General features: G+C 38.7%; 1 protein-coding gene and 1 pseudogene across 5 annotated transcripts in view; both read right to left on the minus strand.

Moving 5' to 3' along the window:
* The window catches only part of PLAGL1 (PLAG1 like zinc finger 1), a 109416-nt gene that overhangs the window by 57077 nt on the left and 33693 nt on the right, over nucleotides 1-18646 (minus strand). For 3 of the 5 annotated variants that reach the window (XM_059400873.1, XM_059400875.1, XM_059400871.1), the window contains exon 1: nucleotides 12873-12961. The exons of 1 other annotated variant lie outside the window; for it this stretch is intronic. The gene's annotated coding sequence lies outside the window, so the exon portion shown is untranslated. Of the gene's footprint in view, nucleotides 1-12872; nucleotides 12962-18646 lie in introns of those variants that run through there. One more of the 5 variants, XM_059400874.1, reaches the window with a different exon arrangement.
* On the minus strand, nucleotides 1805-2656 carry LOC132017403 (serine/threonine-protein phosphatase PGAM5, mitochondrial-like; annotated as a pseudogene).

The raw sequence follows: 18646 nt of genomic DNA on the forward strand, positions 1-18646 counted from the left end.
GAGGAAGAGACATCAGAGACTATTCTCTCTCCATACATGCAAAAAGGACATGTGAAGACACAGCAAGAAGCTGGCTATCTATAAGCCAGGAAAAGAAGTTTAGAAACAGACCTGCATAGATGGATGGAAACCATCACTACAACTCAAAAGATGCAAAGGAAATTCTTTTCAAAAAATGATTCTAGAGCAACTGGATTCCTACAATAGAGAGAGAGAGAGAGAAAAAAAGGTAATCTAGATTCTTATTTCACATCATACTAAAAAGTATTGCAATAAATCATAAAATGGAACACAGACTTGTGAAAAGAAAATGAAGCTCTTCACAACTGTGGGATAGGCACAGATTTTTTAAATAGGACACAAAACATGGTATTCAAAAAATTGATAAACTGGATTTAGGAAACTGTATTTATCAAAAGACATTATTAAAAGTGAAAACAGAAAAATCAGACTGAGAAGCTATTTGCGATACACACATTCAATAAAGGACTCTAAAATATAAATAATTCCTACAAATCAATACGATGACAATGCAAAAAATATGCAAAAGACTTGAATAAGTACTGCATAAAACATACAAAAGGCTGCTCAACATTAATAACGAAGGGATGGAAAAGAAAACCATGACCTACCAGCACACATCCACCAGAGGGCTTAAGAAGAAAACTAATAATAATATCAAGTGCTGGTGAAGAGGTGGAATTACAACTCCCACTGCTGGTGGGAGAGTACCCTTCCTCATTCACTGGTGGTTACCTGGCAGAATTTACTAAAGCAAATTCCTGGCTACCCCAGGACTTTAAAATTCTACTCTGACATATACAAGTAAAATACTACAAAACTCACTAAAAGATCCATGTATGACTATTCACAGCAGCTTTGTTTTTTTTTTTGTTGGTTGGTTGGTTGTTTTTTGTTTTTCCAGTAAAATTTTATTTTGGAAAAAGTTATTTCCAAGAGAAATGGATCAAATACCCCAGTTAGTTGCAATGAGTGCTGAAAATGTTCATCACCACTTCATAGAAATTGTAGTTTCTCTTAACAGAATATTTAGGATGGACGCATCATGTTTAAATAGTTCAACCTGTAAGCACAGACGATTAACACAGAGACAAAGACTGAGCTGGGGAGTGTTTTATTGAAAGAAAATGCCCATGACACCATCACAGCCCAGTCACCTCCCTCATCTGCCAAGGTGCTGCTAGGTGCCAGGAAAGGCCCAGCGATGTGGGTGAGTTCAGATCTAACAGCATCAGAAGTACAGGACTCTGGACTGAGACACCGGTTATCAAAGCAAGAACCCAGTTGAGGAGAATCTTAAATATCTAAGTGACTAAAAGGGGTTTTAAGATATGAGCAGTATGTACAACAAGAAGTACTGAATAGAAGTGCTGGTGGCCCCTGCTCCTCTGGGCCCCTCCCGACTGATGGGCTTGTCTGACCAGTCTTGAGGGGCTCTCATGGCCAACTGTGATCACAACCAAAGACCCTCCTGTGGACTGGCCATGGTCTCTGCAGATGACATCAGTGAGGCCTCCTCCCTATATATAAGGCAGAAAACCATGAAAGAGAATTCCAGCTGACCTGCTCAGAACAATTCCCCTTTCCATCCAGGGCAAGAAGTATGGACTGAAAGGCCACGTTTTAGATAGTTGGATATTCACACTTTTTTACTCTCCTCCTGGAGAAATGCAATGTAACCACAGTGCAGCCCGTGGACAGAAGACAGAAAAGAGGCTATGTCCTTGCCAACACCCACGGGAGCAGGGCTGGGGGCTGAGTAGAGTGGGTCTTCAGGCAACCTTCAGGAGTGGGAGATCTTGTCTAGAGACATGAACCCCATCTTCCCAAGGGTCCTTAGCCACACTCAGCCACCAGGCCAGACCACCGGGGGGGTGATGGGGCCATTGTTGGGAGAGAGGTAGAGCCAGCCTTCAGGGTGGAACTGCAGAGCCCTGCACACCATCAGCAGATGATGCTGGCATGGCAGATGAAGATCTCCTAACTGCCCTCCTAATGCTGGGCGTCTGCAGTTCTGGACAGCAGCCTCAATCCAGGCTCCATCTTCATAAACACAGCCTCGTTCTTCCAGCGGGAAGTAGGTGGGTTGGTCTCGATGATGGTGCCTTCCCTCAGCAGGTCTGTGCTGATCTTGCAGATGCCAGGCAGGTGTTTGCTGCTGATATTGGTGGTTTCTCTTGCAGGACACACGGCAGAATGGACAATTTTATTAAACTTCAACCCCAAGCTTGCGAGTCAGAGCCCAGTTAGTTCAGTCTGTTCATGACCCAAGAGCTTCAGAGTATGATCGTTCTCCATGGAGGAATCCACGTGGTTCCAGGAGCGCCAGATAAGAAAGATGCGTGGCCTGGCCTTGGCTTCGTAGTGGTCCAGGCTGCAGGCCAATTCCTCTTCTCCAGAGTCCAGGTACCTCTTCTGTAGGTTGAGCAGGGACTGTGGTTCTTGCCTGTGTCAGCTTGGGTCAGAGATGCTCAACGTGGCACATGGCCCCCACCCACACTGCTGCCTTGAGTGTGAACAGCTCTGTGTCCCCACCCTCGCAGGGCTTCCCCAACACCACTGCAGAGATGAGCATGGCAGTCGAGCCCTCTGCCAGGGCACAGGCCACCAGCTGCCACGCCTGTCGGAATGCCATGGCGGTGGGAATGCCATGCCCACCTGACCTGCACCAGCCCCTTGCCCAAAGCACCTTTATTTGTAATAGCCAAAATTAGAAAGAACCCAAACATCTGTTAACAGAGTGGATAAACTGTGGTATGTTGACACAATGGAATACTACAGAAATAAGAATATGAGAAAAAAATATATGCACATGCATTAATATGGATGAGTTTCAAAAAACTATGAAGTCAGACAAAGGAATACATATTATTTGGCTACTCTTATAGTCCAACAATAGACAAAACTTATCTGTAGGGATGGAAATCAGTACCTCTAGGGGATGAACTAGCTGGGAGGTACATGAAAATTTTCTCTTTCTGGATGGAATATGGTCTTGTTCTAGTGTACTAGATAGTTGTACATATATAAAAATTCATCAAGCTATATATTTAATATTGGCACATTTTATATGCTTCCCCCCCCATGTATTTTATACCTTGGTAGAAAAAGTACTTCATAAAAGATAAGCAGACTATTTTTATCTTATCAGTTGCCTAGTAAAGGTTAATAGGTAAAAACAAAATTATCTACTTAAAAACAAAGACCAAGCAAATTGTGCTTATATCTGTTTCACTGACCCCAAGATCAGTCAAAACTAGACCATTCAAATCTTATCCATTAGTATCAATAAAAACTTAGAAGGAAAATCTGAAGAAAGTAGGAGTACATCAGTTAGTCCACAGCAGTTAAGCTTGTTACTCAAGTTAAGACTCCACGTAACATACTGGCAATGTATGTGAAGCAATTTTAGTAGTGTCTTTTACCATAAATAAACCTATTTAATAATTTTAACTATTTATTTTTAGTACCAAGGCAGTATGGCATAAAAGAAATAGCAAGAGATTTTGAATCAGACAAACCAGTTTTGCCACTTACTAACTATACAGTGTTGGGCAACTTTCTTAATCTCCTTGATACTGAGTTTCTTCACAATTTAAAACAGAGACAATAATACTTACTTTGCAAAATTGTAGCACAATTATAGTAGGTATTTAAGAGTAGTAACTATTTAGCAATAGCTCTTTGTATGCAAAGTATCATGATAGGTACTGGAATCCTATCTCTAAGAACCTGACCAACTGGAAATGACATTTAGATATAAAGATTGGTGATGAAAGGTAAGAATTTAACAAGGGCTATAGATTACAAATTATAGGGTTCCTATCCAGCTAGGAGGATTGTGGAGTGAGTATCCTCTGAACAGAGCCTGGAAAAGTTTTGGAAAATCCACTTAAGGCAAAGGAAATGGCGTGAATTAAAGTACAGCCTCAAAACACAGTGCAGTGACTTCAGGTTCGATCAGTTAAGACTAACTGTGCCACTGGACTAATTCTAAGAAGTAAGACTACAAGGCTAGTAGAGCAAGCTGGGACTACATAGAAAAGGACCAGTCAGGACTAAGAAGTCAAGGACCTGTTTTCTCAAGTCCTGGGATGTCCCTGAGGGGTTCTTTTCAGGAACTGACTCCAGTGATCACTGTACACAAATGTAGGGAAGGAAGATCTCAATACAGGGAAATATAGCATTGGATAATAAGGGCCTAACCTAACATGCTGAGAGGAATAAAAAAAACCAAGCAGGAAAAATATTATAATTCAATTTTATCAGCTTAAAAATAATGAACAAACACGTGGGCCTGCCTTCAAATTTGAAAATGACTGACAGGCACACAAGCTCCTCAAGAGCAAAGTAGTATCCAAAAACAGCAAAACGTTGCTAGGCACATTGAAAGCACTTGATATATACTGCTGGCAAATGAATCCTTTTAAATATTCCAAATACTGAAACGTTTATAATACAATGTTCATGGTGAACATGAAGAAAAGCTAAATTCATTTTTCCCTTCCTATTGACAGACTTTTTTTTTTTTTAAACAATACATGCCAAGTTTTGGATTTGTTCAAATTCAATATTTTAAAAGACTCATTTGCAAGAGCTATATCTACCAAAAGACTCAGATAAAAATCACTCTAGAAAGTTGGGAATATTGCCACTTCAAGTTGCTAAGCTCTGTGTAATTTTTTTAAAGGAATTTATCAGTATGTCTTTTGCAATAACAAAACAAAACAAAACAAAACAAAAAGAACTAAAAAACAACCATTGCATGACTCATGAATATTACATGAAAAAATTAAAAAGTTAAATCCATATCATATGAATATATGTAAGGTTCACTTAAGAGTACATAATTTATGTAACAATTAAAATAATTAAAATGAGAATAAGCTACTACATTAAGAAATTTAAAAAATGAGTGCTTCCTAGGGGCTAAGCACAATGCTTAGCCCTTTCCATGTATTCACTCATTTAATCGTCTCGACAACCTTCCATGGTAGACATTTGTTATCTATGTTTTACAGATGAGAAAACACAAATATGGAGAATTCTCCAAGATTACACTGTATGGCAATGAAGAGGCAGAACTAGGAATTGAACCCATACAGTCGAGCTCCAGCATCAGATTCCAGTTAATAAATGTAGAATGAATAAAGGAAATGGCAAATCACCATTAGAATACCACAATAATAACTGTTACAGGCAAGACCAGTTGAATGCTAAAATTAATGAGCTAAACTTTGAGAAAGAGGACATTTGTACAACTCAAAACATCTCCCTCAGAAAATGTTGATTGCCCATGGTAATTTTAACATATATACACAAATAATTTGATACTTTCCCTCTCCTCTCTTTGAGTGTGGACTTCTCCTAACAAAACAGAGCACAAGGGAAAAGCAGTAATGTGTTACAGTGGAGAAACTGGGCAGGCACTGTCTGAACTACTTGATTAAGGTTAACATGTTGATGGGCACATCCTGTGCCCCCAGATATGATGCAATGAAAAGAGCACAACATATCTGTGGAATTCTTCCCCTAAAGCCCATAGCCTCAGTCTAATTGTGAGAATACATTGGACAAACCCAAAATGGAGGACACTGTACAAAAAAAGTGGTGATGTCTAAAAGACAAACATTTTCACAGAGTGGAGTACACTAGAAAGACATAACAATTAAGTGCAATATGGAATGTGGATTAGATTATAGAATAGAAAGAGGACACTAGTGGAAAAACTGGGAAATCTGAATGAAGTTTGTCATTTAGTTAATAGTATTGTGCCAAGGTTTCTTACCATAATTAATATCATGGTTATGTAAGATGTTAACATTAGAGGAAGCTGCATAAAGGATATATAACAACACTCTATACTATCTTTACAGATCTTTTGTAAATCTAAAATCATTTTGTAATTAGAAGTTTTTAAAAATTCAATAACCATTTGTGAAAACAAATGTCAATAAGCCAGGAATAGAAGAAAATCTCTGGTAAAAGTCATCTCTAAAATAAAACACAATAAACAGCATTCTTAATAGTGAAATATTGAGGTATTCTCCTGTAATATCAGGAGAAAGCAAAGACATCTATTCTAATGTTTCTGTTAAATACTGTTCTGGTGTTCCCAGCCAGTGTAATAAGGCAGGAAAAAGAAAAAAGGAACAGAGATTAGAAAGGCTAAGTTAAACTTTTTTTTTCCAGATGATACTGTGAAATCACAGAATACATGCTCAATATATAAAACTCAGCTGTTCATCTATATCCTATTTAGATGGTTAGAAACAAAATTGAAAAAAAGATACATTTACAACAGCATCAAAAAAACTCAAATGCCCAGAAATAAGTTGAATAATGCAGAAGTCCTCTATACTAAAAACAAAACAATGGTGGGAATAATTGAAAAACTTATTAGATGAAGAGATATACAATATTCATAAATTGGAAGATTCTCTTAAGATCTCCATTCTCCTAAAACTGTTCTGTAAAGGCAATGCAATAACAGTCAAAAGTTTGGTAGGACTTTTTTTTAAATAGATGCTTACAAGCGATTCCAAAACCTATATGGAAATGAATCGCACTTAAATAGCCAAAACAATCCTTAAAAAGAAAAAAATTGAAGTGTTTACACTACCATATGTCAAAACTTATTATAAACTACAAAAAAGAAAGTATGATGTTGATAGAGAGATTGATAAACAGTCCAGGTGGAACAGAATGGAGTCCAGAAACAGACCCAAATGTATGGTCATTCCTTTTCAACAAAGGGACCACTGCAATTCAATGGAAAAAGAAAGGACTTTTCAATAAATGTGTGGAACAGTGGAATGTCCATATGAAAAATCTTGATATCCCCCCCATCTCATACCACACACAAAAATCAATTAGAAATAAATCGAAGACCCAGCTGTGAAGACTAAACTTTAGTTTCTGGAGGAAATCATAGGCAAATGTATTTAGGACTCTAAGGGTAGGCAAAAATGAGGGCAGGAAGAAAATCTGTGGGCAGAGTGCAAAAAGCACTTTCCACCCCCACCTGTAACACTGATAAATTAGACTTCATACGTCTGCTCATTCAAAGGCAACATTAGGAGAATAAATATGCAAACCTTAGACAGGTAGAAAATATCTGCAAACATGTACATGATAAAGATTTCCTATCCAGAATACATAAGAAACTAAAATCATTAACAGAAGATAACCTACTAAAAAAGTAGGCAAAAGATTTGAACAGCACTTCACAAAAAAAAATCTGAATGGCCAATAGATACAAAAAGATGTTCAACATTATTATTATTTTTTTAAAAATTTATGTATTTATTTGACAGACAGAGATCACAAGTAGGCAGAGAGAGAGAGGAAGGGAAGCAGGCTCCCCGCTGAGTAGAGAGCGGGACTCGATCCCATGACCCTGAGATCATGACCTGAGCCGAAGGCAGAGGCTTTAACACACTGAGCTACCCAGGTGCCCCGATGTTCAACATTATTAATCTGCATAGGAATGCAATCAACTTACTCTAAAACCATCAATTTAGCTCCTTGGTATATATCTGTAAAATAGGAGTATATGTTTGCCAATGGCAATTTCAAGAACATTTGCAGAAACTGCATTAATAATGATCAAATCCAGAAAACAACTCAAACGTTCATCAACAAGAGGATGGAAAAATGAACTATGGTCCACCCACATAATGCAATACTATAGAAGAGGGTCACTGAACTTTTTCTTTGGCCCTATTAAGGGCCAAAGAGTAAACGGTTTAGGCTTTATAGGTTACACAGTCTCTTTTAACTACTCAACCCTGTTGAATGGACATGTTTATGTCCAATAAAGTTTTATATACTAAAATATGTTTGGGCTAACACTGGCCCACAGGTCAGAGTTTGCCACTTCTTGCAATAAAGAAAACAACAAAAAACTACTTACCACCTGGATGAATCTCAAAAATATCCCATGAACAAAAGGAAACCAATATGCATGCATGCACATGCACTATAGGATTTCATTTATATGAAGTTCAAGAACATCTGAAAATAATTCATAGTGAGAGAAGTCAGGACAGTAGTTCACTAGAGGAGAGGAGTGGCTCCACTGAATAGAAGAGACAGGAGGGAATTTTTGGAGGGATAAAAATGTATTCTTTTACCTGGGTGGTGATCACACAGACATACACCTGTGTAAATTTTATTAAGCCATATACTTTATTTTTGTGCTTTTGTTGTATAAAACTATAGCTCATTTTGGAGAAAATAAAATTGGACAAAAATCAGAATACAGATTTGAAGAAATTTTCTAGAACTCAGTATAAACAAACATATACAAAAGCTAGATTAAGAGAAATGGGTAGACTGAGCAAGTCTAAGAGAAGTCTAACCAGAGTTCTGAAGGAAAACATAGAAAAAAAAATGGAGGGAAATCTACACAGAAAGAAAAAAGACGAAACCTGAGAAGTGGTGAAACACCAACAATCCAGGATAAATGAAATGTCCACACCTTGATACACTATCATCAAACTGTAGAACATAAGAGAAAAAAATCTTAAAAGCAGACCCTCCCCCCAAAAAGACAGATTAACAACAAATGATAGTTATTTGAACTAACTGTAACATGGGAAGCAGAAGTCAATGAAATGAGACCTCCAAAGGACTGAGAAAGAAACTGCCAGGACAGAACTGTATGCCAAACAAAACCATCATAAAAATGAGTAAAATAAAGACATTTTCAGATGAAATTTGCCATCAACATTCCTTTAAAAAACAAGCTCCTAAAATATACTTGACAAAGGGAAAAAGATCTGAGGTGTAAGATGAAATGACAAAAAAAAGATCCATAAAAAGGAAAAAATGATGTTGAATTTATAGGAGGAAAAAAAAAACAAGGTGTAATTAAAACTCTAAATGACAAAAACATGTAATTAACTCATGTCAAAGCAACCTAGGTTTCTTGAATTATTTGCAAGTAGAATTAATAAACTTTAGATTAAGTTGTACATTAAAATTTTAAAGAAAACTACTAAAAGGAATAAAGCAATTTTCATACTAATTAAGAGGAAAGAAAATGGAATAAGAAAAAAATCCCAAAGCTGGCAAAGAGAAAACACTCACAAATACACACACCAGAATAAAAACAACCATAAAACAGAATGTTAACTTTAATCTTAAATATATAATTATATTTTACCTAATTGGACTGAGAGCTCCATTAAAAGACAAAGATCGTCAGAGTAGAACAGAAAAAAACAACCATCTATGTGAAAGGGGTATTCTAAACAAATGCCTTAAGGTGTGACTAGAATTTCTAAAACAGAATTGATTTTAAGGTACGAGGCATTTGGGTGAGGAGTCGTAGAACATCACTGTAGAATGACAAAAAATTCAATTTACAGGGAAAATAGAGCAATTCCACACTTGTATGTACCAAACTTTCAACTTTTATAAAGCAAAGTGACAAAATTACAAAAGAGACGAGAAAATTCATTATTTTATTGTGATCCTTTTGTTACACCTTTCAGTAATTAATAGCTCAAATAAAGAATTAGTAAGGTTAAAAAGGTTTAAAAACCACAATTCATGTGCTTAACCTAAGACATGTGTACGCGCGTGTGTGTGTGTCTGTGTAGTTGTTTTTATACCTACCTTGCCCCAAAAGTCTGTGAGTGCATATTCTTCTTAATCATTCAAAGCGCAGTTGAAAAACTAACCATGAGGCCACAAAGCAATTCTCAAATTTCAAAGAATCGGTAGCATAGAGCCCTCACTTGCTGACTACAGTGTGAGTTAGAAATCAATAACAAAAGGATAACTCACAAAACCTTCCACATTTGGAACAAGAAAATACTTCTAAAACTCTCATGGGGAAAGAAAAAAAAATCATAATGAAATAAATTTTAATTCTTAGAACTGAAACAAATATATTACATAGAAAGTAACACTAAATAAAAATCTGTAGGGTTTGTGGAGACAAATCTATGACCAGAGTAAAGAGCCCAGAAATGAGCCCCAGCATATCTGGGAATATGTACAGGACAGAAGTGGCGCTGCAAATCTCTGGGACGGGGCTAACTGCCACTCCACATGGGAAAAAGAAAACGAGGTCTTCTTGATCTCCCAACGTAAATTTAAAAATAGCTATCTATACGTACACAAGTCAAGCAAATGAAAGAACTACATGTATAAAAAATGGAAACCTTAAAACTTAGAAAAAATTTCAAAACACATTTCCCTCATAGTAGAAAAGAATATCTTGAGATACGAAAACACAAAGAAAAGATTGTCTGCAGTTTACATAACCAACAAAGGATTTGTACCTTGAACAATGTTTTCCAACAGAAATCGCTGCAATGATGAAGTGTGTTGTTATACAATATAGCACAGTATAATATAAAATAATAGAGTATAATATAATAGCCACTAGTCATATGTGGCTATTGAGCACTTGGAATGTGGCCCAGAGTGACCAAGGAATTGAAACTGTTGAAGTAAATAAGACAGCATGTTAACATTTAAAAATCCTTCGTGAAGGTCCATGGAGGGCCATTATGTTTTTATATTTTTTTTAGTATTTATACTTTTCATAAAAGCATTTTATTCTAGCTTATATTACTATATAGAATATAATTTCAAATTTGTAAAAAATGCGTTAACAGTTGCTTTTCAGAAAGCAAACATACCAAATGTTCACAATATTATCTGTGAATCATTTTATTTTTCTCCTATTTTAAAAAATTAAGACATAAAAACAAATAAAGGATTTAATGAACACAGATGTATCCACCCCAGAATTTATGAAATAAAACATTACGGATATTGTGTAAATTCCCTAGGTACCCTTCCTGACCACTTTTTTTCTCTTTTTAAAGAAAAGCTGGCAAATATGATTAAGAGACTAGAGTCCTGGCTTCAGACTTCTTCATTTCACAATAACCATACTTTAATAGGTTTGGGGGGAAACTTAATATACAGGCATTACATGTATCATTTAACAAAGAGTTATAGAGCAAACATTCATGTAACCATTATTGCCCAGGTCAGGAGATAAAGCATGTCCAGCCTCCCAAAAGTCCTCAGTATGTCTCTTCTCAATTGCAACCTCCCCTTCACCCCCTAGGAGAAGATCACCAGCTTAACTTTAAGGGTGTCAATTTATTCACAATTTCTCTTTACTACTTTTAATGCCTAAATATGCACCTCCTGACAACAGCTTTATTTCACCAGGTTCTGAATTTCTCATAGAATAATGAATGATATCATCTTCAACAACTTGGGTTTTTTTGTTTGTTTTTTTTTGGGTTTGATTTTGTTTTTTGGTTTTTTTGTTTTTTGGCTCAACATTGAGACACATTTATGTTGAAACACAAAACTACTTCATTCACCACTGTTCTGGGTAGTTTCCATTTTAAGAATATAATTTACATCTCCCCTTCAGATAGACATTAAGGTTGCTTCCAGTTTGGGAGTATTACAAATAACACTGCAGTAAACCTTCTTGTACACGTCTGCTTGTGTATATGTATGAAAAATTTATCTAGGGCAGTGGCTTTCAAACTTTTTTGACCATGACTCATACTAAGGAATGACGTTTTACATCATGACACACATCTGTGTGTGTAAAAACCGAGAGGAAAAAAAAAAAGTTTCATGAAGCAAATACCCAATGACCTGAGACATATTCTGTTATTTTCTGTTCTCTGCTAATTCGTGTTTTACAAATTCTGATAATTATCCACTTAGCTGATTTCACGACTCACTAAAATGGGCTTCAAACTTTGAAAAACATCACTGTAGAGGATAAATACCTAGGGGTAGAACTGCTAGGGCATGGAACATGGACATTGGACGCAGTCAGCTCTTTTAGATCCTTAACTTTTAAGTAAATGCTCTTATCTGAGTGCATATAAATTGACCACTCTAAAATTTTAGAGCTAAAACTGTGAAACATCAGATCGTTTTATCTTTTCCTTCGGTCATAAAACAGTACTAATCACTTACCATGTGCTATGTATCCAGTGGACTCCGAGCGAGACTGATGGGTTAATACACAGGGGGGTGGGGAGGACATAAGGGACCCGGACCTCAGTGAGGCCCCAGAAAGCTCACAGGAGGGGCCTCCGATCCTGCTTGGGGAGGGAGGGGTTAGGGAAGGATTCCTGGAAGAAGGAGGACCTAAGCTGAGTGCTTCTATTTTTAATTTTATTGGTTTCCTAAAACATAAAAGTAACACATTTGTTGGGGGGAAAAAAGTCAAAATTATAGCGGCACATTTATTAAGAAGTAAAAAATCCCCACCACCGTCCTTAAAGTTTGATGCTGAGACTAAACAACCAAAGTTGCATTATCAGTTATTCTAATCTAGGAAATTTTTAGGAGCCCACATTTTAAAACAGTTTTAAGGATACATCTGACCGAGTCCATCCTATTAAAGCAAAAAACGAATCATATTTTCCATCATGAATATAAATGCAAACATTTCATGTTTAGTCACATTATTACTTTTAAGAGACTTTTTTTTTTTTTGGCCTTTTGGCAAGGTTAGAGAGCCAGTTTTCAAAACCCGAGTCTATTTACTGCATACCAAATATACACAAATGCTTCAAAAAGTGGCACTAGAAACGACCCGTTGAAAGAATGTTTTGTTCAAGTCAGCTTGGCTTGGCCGGTGACAATTTGTCGGAGTTTCACACTTGGTCCCGCGGAGCCCCGGACCCCGTCACGTACGCGGCGCGTCGGCACCGGCACACCCTCCCCAGCGCGGCACGGAGCCCAGGACGGTCCTCGCGCCGCGGCAATGCCGCCGCCCCGCCGCCCCCAGGCCCGCCGCGGGCCCCACGGCCACCGAGCCGGGCCGCGAGCACCCAACCACCTACCCTGCGGGGTCGAGAGCCCCCCGGAACTCAGGCGAGGCAGCTCGGGCGCGCCGCCTGCGCGGCCATGACGGCGACCCGGGGAAGCACCCCGCGCGCCAAGGCCCGCGGTCCGCCGGGCTGGGAGGAGAGCCGCCCCGTCCGTTCGTCCGTCCGTGCGCCAGGAGAGTGAGGCCAGAATACGCCCCAGACGCGTCTAAATCAAGGCTCGGGGCGGTACCGACGGGCTGAATGACAAATGGCAGATGCCGTGGGCTTTGCCGCCCTCGGCAGCCGCGAGGATGGCTGCGCCGAGGAGGCCGCGCACAGGCGGAGCCCGGGAGCCGGAACGGCGCGTCCGCGAGGAGGGCGCTGGGGCCCCTGGCGGGGGCGTCACGTGGCAGGAGGAGGCCCCGCTGGGGAGCCAGGGGGTCGGCGGCCTGGGCGGAGGAAGAGGACAGGCGCCCAGACGCCTGGCCGATTGAGTCATCCGCGTGGGCTAAGCCAAGGTCGCCCAGGTGCAGAGCGGGCGCAGGTAGACCCGAACCAGCCCGAAGCCCCGCACGGTCTCGAGGACTGTTCACTGAAGTCACCACCAGGATGAACCGCCCTGAGCCAAACCGTAACCGAGAAACACGACAGATGCTAGGAGAACCCTGCAATGAGCCCAATTCGCTTACCTCCTAGGCGTGCAGCGTGGAAATAATGGCAGCCTGACTGTGACCACTCACTGTGAGCCGGGCTCTGTTCTAAGCACTTCACGGGGAAAGAAATGTGGTCCTTGAGACAACCCTGGGAGAAACCCTACCTCTCGTCTTTCAGACGAAGATACTAAGGCACAGAAAGAGGAGACGGAAAGAATTTTATAGTTAAGGAATCGTGCTCTGGGTCATCTAAGTCATTTAAAAATGTTCAAAGCTATTTGAATTTAAGAAAAAGAAACTGAAGCAGACCTCCAGCGGTTGCTTTTCCCCTACAAGATATACGTTCCTAAAAGAGGCCTGTAAACGTTAAGTAAAATGAAAAGCATGAAGAATTCACTACGTTATTTCGGAGTCTCATAGCTCGGAAATACGAGGTTAATAGCATCTTACAATTCCACCCACCGTCATTGCAATCTTCCAATTTCCACTGCTTATATTACTTTTGGCTTACTAGCACTCAGAACATTTACAAGTGCTCTCCCACCTTCTTCTCCCAGATGTTCAGTCTTAATTCTGTATTTAGATCAATTCAGTATTCATCATAACTTATTCATTCCTAAATTCTTTATTTTTATTTAATGGCCTGTTCTCTTTTTCAAGTAGTTTTCCGAAGGAGGGTTCAGCGAGCACCTTAATGTTTTATCTACTTTGTAGTTCCACACATAAATAAACACTGAACAAGGTAAACATTTTGGATTCACACCTTTCTTCAAAACCTAACAGAACAAAAACACAATTGCTTTCATTGATTTTTGACATCAAATTTTGTGGAGAGATCTGAATCCTGTGTGATTTTTCCCTGCAAGGGGATTTGACTTTTCTACTTGGATGCCTGAAGAATTTTTTTTTTTTTATCATTAAAACTCTTTAGAGCCTTATCTGGGCTATGTCTCTGTCAATTATTCGATGTCAGTTTTTTCCCTCCTGTATATAGTACGATCTTTCAGTCTACGGATTCCATTCTCCTTCTCTTAGTGTAGAATCCCATTCATAGTATACATCTGAGTAAGTTTATCTTTTGTCGATTGGGTTTTTACTTCAGAGTCACCAGATTCCTTATACTTGATTTCTGTCCTTCCATATCCATCTTCTGGAGATCTTGTACTCACTCGGATTCTCTCAAAATACTCTATTCATTTTTCTAGTTTACTTGATTTTAAAATCATGTTGGTTTGAACCTCAATTTTCTTAGCCATGCAATTTCCTTTTTCATCACATTATCGTCTTATACTGTCCTTGAGCTGTTTTGAGTAATCCATATTCTTTTTTTTTTCTCTTTTTCCTGTAGCGTGAAACACATACAAGGAATACAAATTTGGCTTTTTTGTCTGTCTTCTACATGCCGTTTTTCTTGTTTCCCACTCCCATGTTATATAGCATGCTTGCATAACAGCTATGTCATATCTTTTATCTTGTTTATCCCTAGAAGTGAATACCAGACCTTATATTTGCACTCATATGCAGCTAGTGAATTCCTGGTACACTTTGCTCTTCACCGGAGATGTGTCTGTCTTCCCTATCATGAGCTTCAGTTTCAGGGCTGAGTGCTGTTGCTATCTACTTTTTCTGTGACCTGAGGGTTTTAGGATGAGGGGAGGGGTGATAGGGATTGTGGAGCTCAGCCTGAAACAGAGTGTAGAGCTTGCTGGGGGAAGTCAGCCATCACTTCTGAATTTCCTTTAAATCCTCAGCACCCTTCTTCAAGTCAGCCAAGGAATATCTCATGAACTTCAGTTCATTTGCCTGGTTTAACATAGTACCGCAGAAGATGGCAAACTTTTCGTGCTTCTGGGAAAATCTCACAGTGGTATATAAAGATTCCTTGATGTTTTACAGGGATGCCATTGACTTCTTTCTTAATTGGAGGACATTTGTGAAAATTCTCAAAATTTGGTCTGATCATCTTTTTCCTCAGTACTTTCCAGGGTGGGGGAGTGGGGTGGGTAGAAGGTTGTAGATACACAACAAAGTAACAGACTCTCTGGCATTCCTTCTCACAGTTTACATTATAAGCTTCCACAGTACTTCTTTCTCTTCTTGGTTGTAGCAGGTGAGTTGTTTTTCTTTGTGTGGCTTAGGGTTTTAATTTAGATTTTTCTTAATGTTTCTTTGTGCCATATTTATCCATAAGTCAGCTGATCAGAGTGTCTCTCTCACTGGTAATGAATTATATGAAAGCCCTTTTTTATCTTTAAATCATTCCCACAAAGTTCCCTGAAGATCTGTATGTTGACTTGGTAACTGTAATACCCTCCTTTTCCCTAAACCTTCCCTTAATGACTTGTGCCTTTGCATTACTATGTGCCCCAACAAAGGTTCTAGGGCAGAGACTGTAAACTCAAATCTCTATGAAGTTTAAAACAATGAGGAATGGGATTGTAGTAGAGTTAGTGTAGTACACATTCTTTGTGTAAGGGGCAGATGTTGTACAGCTCAGGCCAATCGCTGCCATGTTAGAATTCAGGACACTGTTGCCAGTCTGTATAATTCAGGACAAGCATGATATTTAGTGCTTTAGTAATCAAATTTCCCAATTTTGAAAACTGTACAAAGGCCAAATGAAGTATCTCTCGGGGCACCTGAATGGTTCAGTTGGTTAAGCATCCGCCTTTGGCTCAGGTCATGATCCCAGGGTCCCGGGATCAAGCCCTGCATTGGGCTCTATGCTTAGCAAGGGAGCCTGCTTCTCCCTCTCCCTCTGCCTGCCTGCTCTCTCTCTGTCAAATAAATAAATAAAATCTTTTAAAAAAAATGAAAAGAAAAGTATTTCTCAAGGCCAAACTGAACCCCAGGTTTATGAGTGTGGTCCCAGTTATAGGGAAGCACCCAGCTAAATTCCATGATCTGTGTTTTATTCTTCTAAGCATTTTGAGATACATATTTATTCTACAGACTCTTCAACGACTTCTTAAAATGTCTTTAGCAAATATAAAGCAAGAAGATTCATGCTGACATATTTACAATTTGATACAACATGTCAGGACCCAGCACTTTCAGGAACAGATGTTACTAGGGGTAACAGTTATGATGGAACTAAAATCAATACCATGTGAGTAGTGTTTATATAGATTACAACAACATTAACAAAACAGCAAGAAAGAAAATATTTTCAATTGATGCAGAAAAGGCATTTGACAAAATCCAACACCCATTCCTGAAAGAAGAAAAAAAAAAAAAACAGGAAAGAAAAGAAACTTCCTCAGCCTGATAATGGACATATTTGTTTCCTATAGCTGCTGCAATAAATTACCACAAGTTTGTGGCTAAAACAAGGAATGTACTCTCTCACAGTCCTGGAGGCCAGAACTCCAAAATCAAGGTGTCAGTGGGGCTTCACTCCCTCTAGTGGCTCTAGAGGAGAATCCTTCCTTGCCTCTTCCAGAGTTTGGAGACTGTTGGCACTCCCTGGTTTCCTTGGCTTCCTTGGCTTCTGGCCACATCACTCCAGCCTCTGCCTCTGTTGTCCCATTGCCCTCTCCCCTGTGTGTGGTGTGTTTCCTCTTCTGTGGGTCTATCTTACCGGATTTAGGATACACCTGAATTACTTGTGATGACCTCATGACAAGATTCTTAATTACATTTACAAACTGCCCCTCTCTTTTTTCTGCCCCCCATTCTCAGTGTAGGGTATTAGGACATGGGCATATCTTTTGGCAGGGGGAAGGCACCTGTCAACCATTTACAGTGGGCAAAATCCCAGTCAGCTTTGTTGTGGAAAATGACAAACTGAAACTAAACTTCATATAGAAACACAAAGAATCTAGAATAACAAAAAGGGAAAAGAAGAGCAAACTTGGAAGAATTACACTACCTGATTTTAAGGCCTATAAATCTACAATAATCAAATCAGAATGGTATTGGCGGGAACAGTATATAGAGTCCAGAAATAGACCCACACATATGATCTCTTGATTTCAGACAAAGGTACAACATAACTTCAGTGGAAAAAGATAAATGATGTGAGAATTGGTTATTTGTATGGAGAAAAAAAAACCCTTGCACTTAGACTTCACATCATATACAAAAATCAAATCAAATTAGAGCACAGATCTAAATAAAAAACAAGCACTATAAAACTTATAGAACTCTCTGTCCAATAAAGTAGCCTCTAGCCATGCTGTTGAACACTTAAAATGTGACTAATCCAAACTCAAATGTGCTATAAGCATAAACTATAGCCTAGCTTTTGAAGACTTAGGATAAAAACAGAATGTAAAATATCTCCATATTTTTATATTGATTACCTTCTTTAGTAATATTTTGGACATGTTGGTTTAAATAGAACATATGATTAAAATTAACTTCAACTGTTTTTTACTTTTTTAATGTGGCTACTTAAAACTTAAAGTTATATATGTGGCTCACATAATAGTTTTGTTTGATGGCACTGTTCTAGAAGAAAACCAGGAGATAGCAAAGACTGCTTGGGTAGGACACAAAAAGCAACAACCATGGAGGAATAAATTCTTAACTAGATTTTACCAAAAATAAAATCTTCTGTTCTTCAAAAGAAGCCATTAAGGAACTGAAAAGCCAAGGCACATACAGGGAGGAAAATATTCCTAATACATATATCTAACATAGGACTTGGATCAGAATATTTAAAGAATACATACAACTCAATAATACAATAAATAATGCCATAAAAATGGCCAAAGACTTGAAAAGATCCTTCACCAAAGAAGATACTTGAATTGGACCAATAACTACATGAATGACTCTTGATGTCATTTCCCCAATGACTAGTACAAATTAAAATCACAATGAAATACCATTACATACCATGTAATACCATTACATACCCGCTAGAATGGCTAAAACTTAAAAGACTGACAATACAAAGTGTTCTCAACCATATGGGAAATTTAGAACTCTCATACATTGGTGGTGGGAATATAAAAGACTACAGTAACTCTGAAAACCTGTTTAAAAATTTCTTATAACTAACGGGGGCATCTGGGTAGCTCAGTCAGTTAAGCAGCTGCCTTTGGCTGAGGATATGATCCCAGGGTCCTGGGATCGTGCCCCGCATCAGGCTCCCTGCTCAGTGAGAAGCCTGCTTCCCCCTCTCTCTCTGCCTACTGCTCCCCTACT

This window comes from Mustela nigripes, chromosome 5 (genome assembly GCF_022355385.1).
Source record: "Mustela nigripes isolate SB6536 chromosome 5, MUSNIG.SB6536, whole genome shotgun sequence".
NCBI lineage: Eukaryota > Metazoa > Chordata > Mammalia > Carnivora > Mustelidae > Mustela > Mustela nigripes.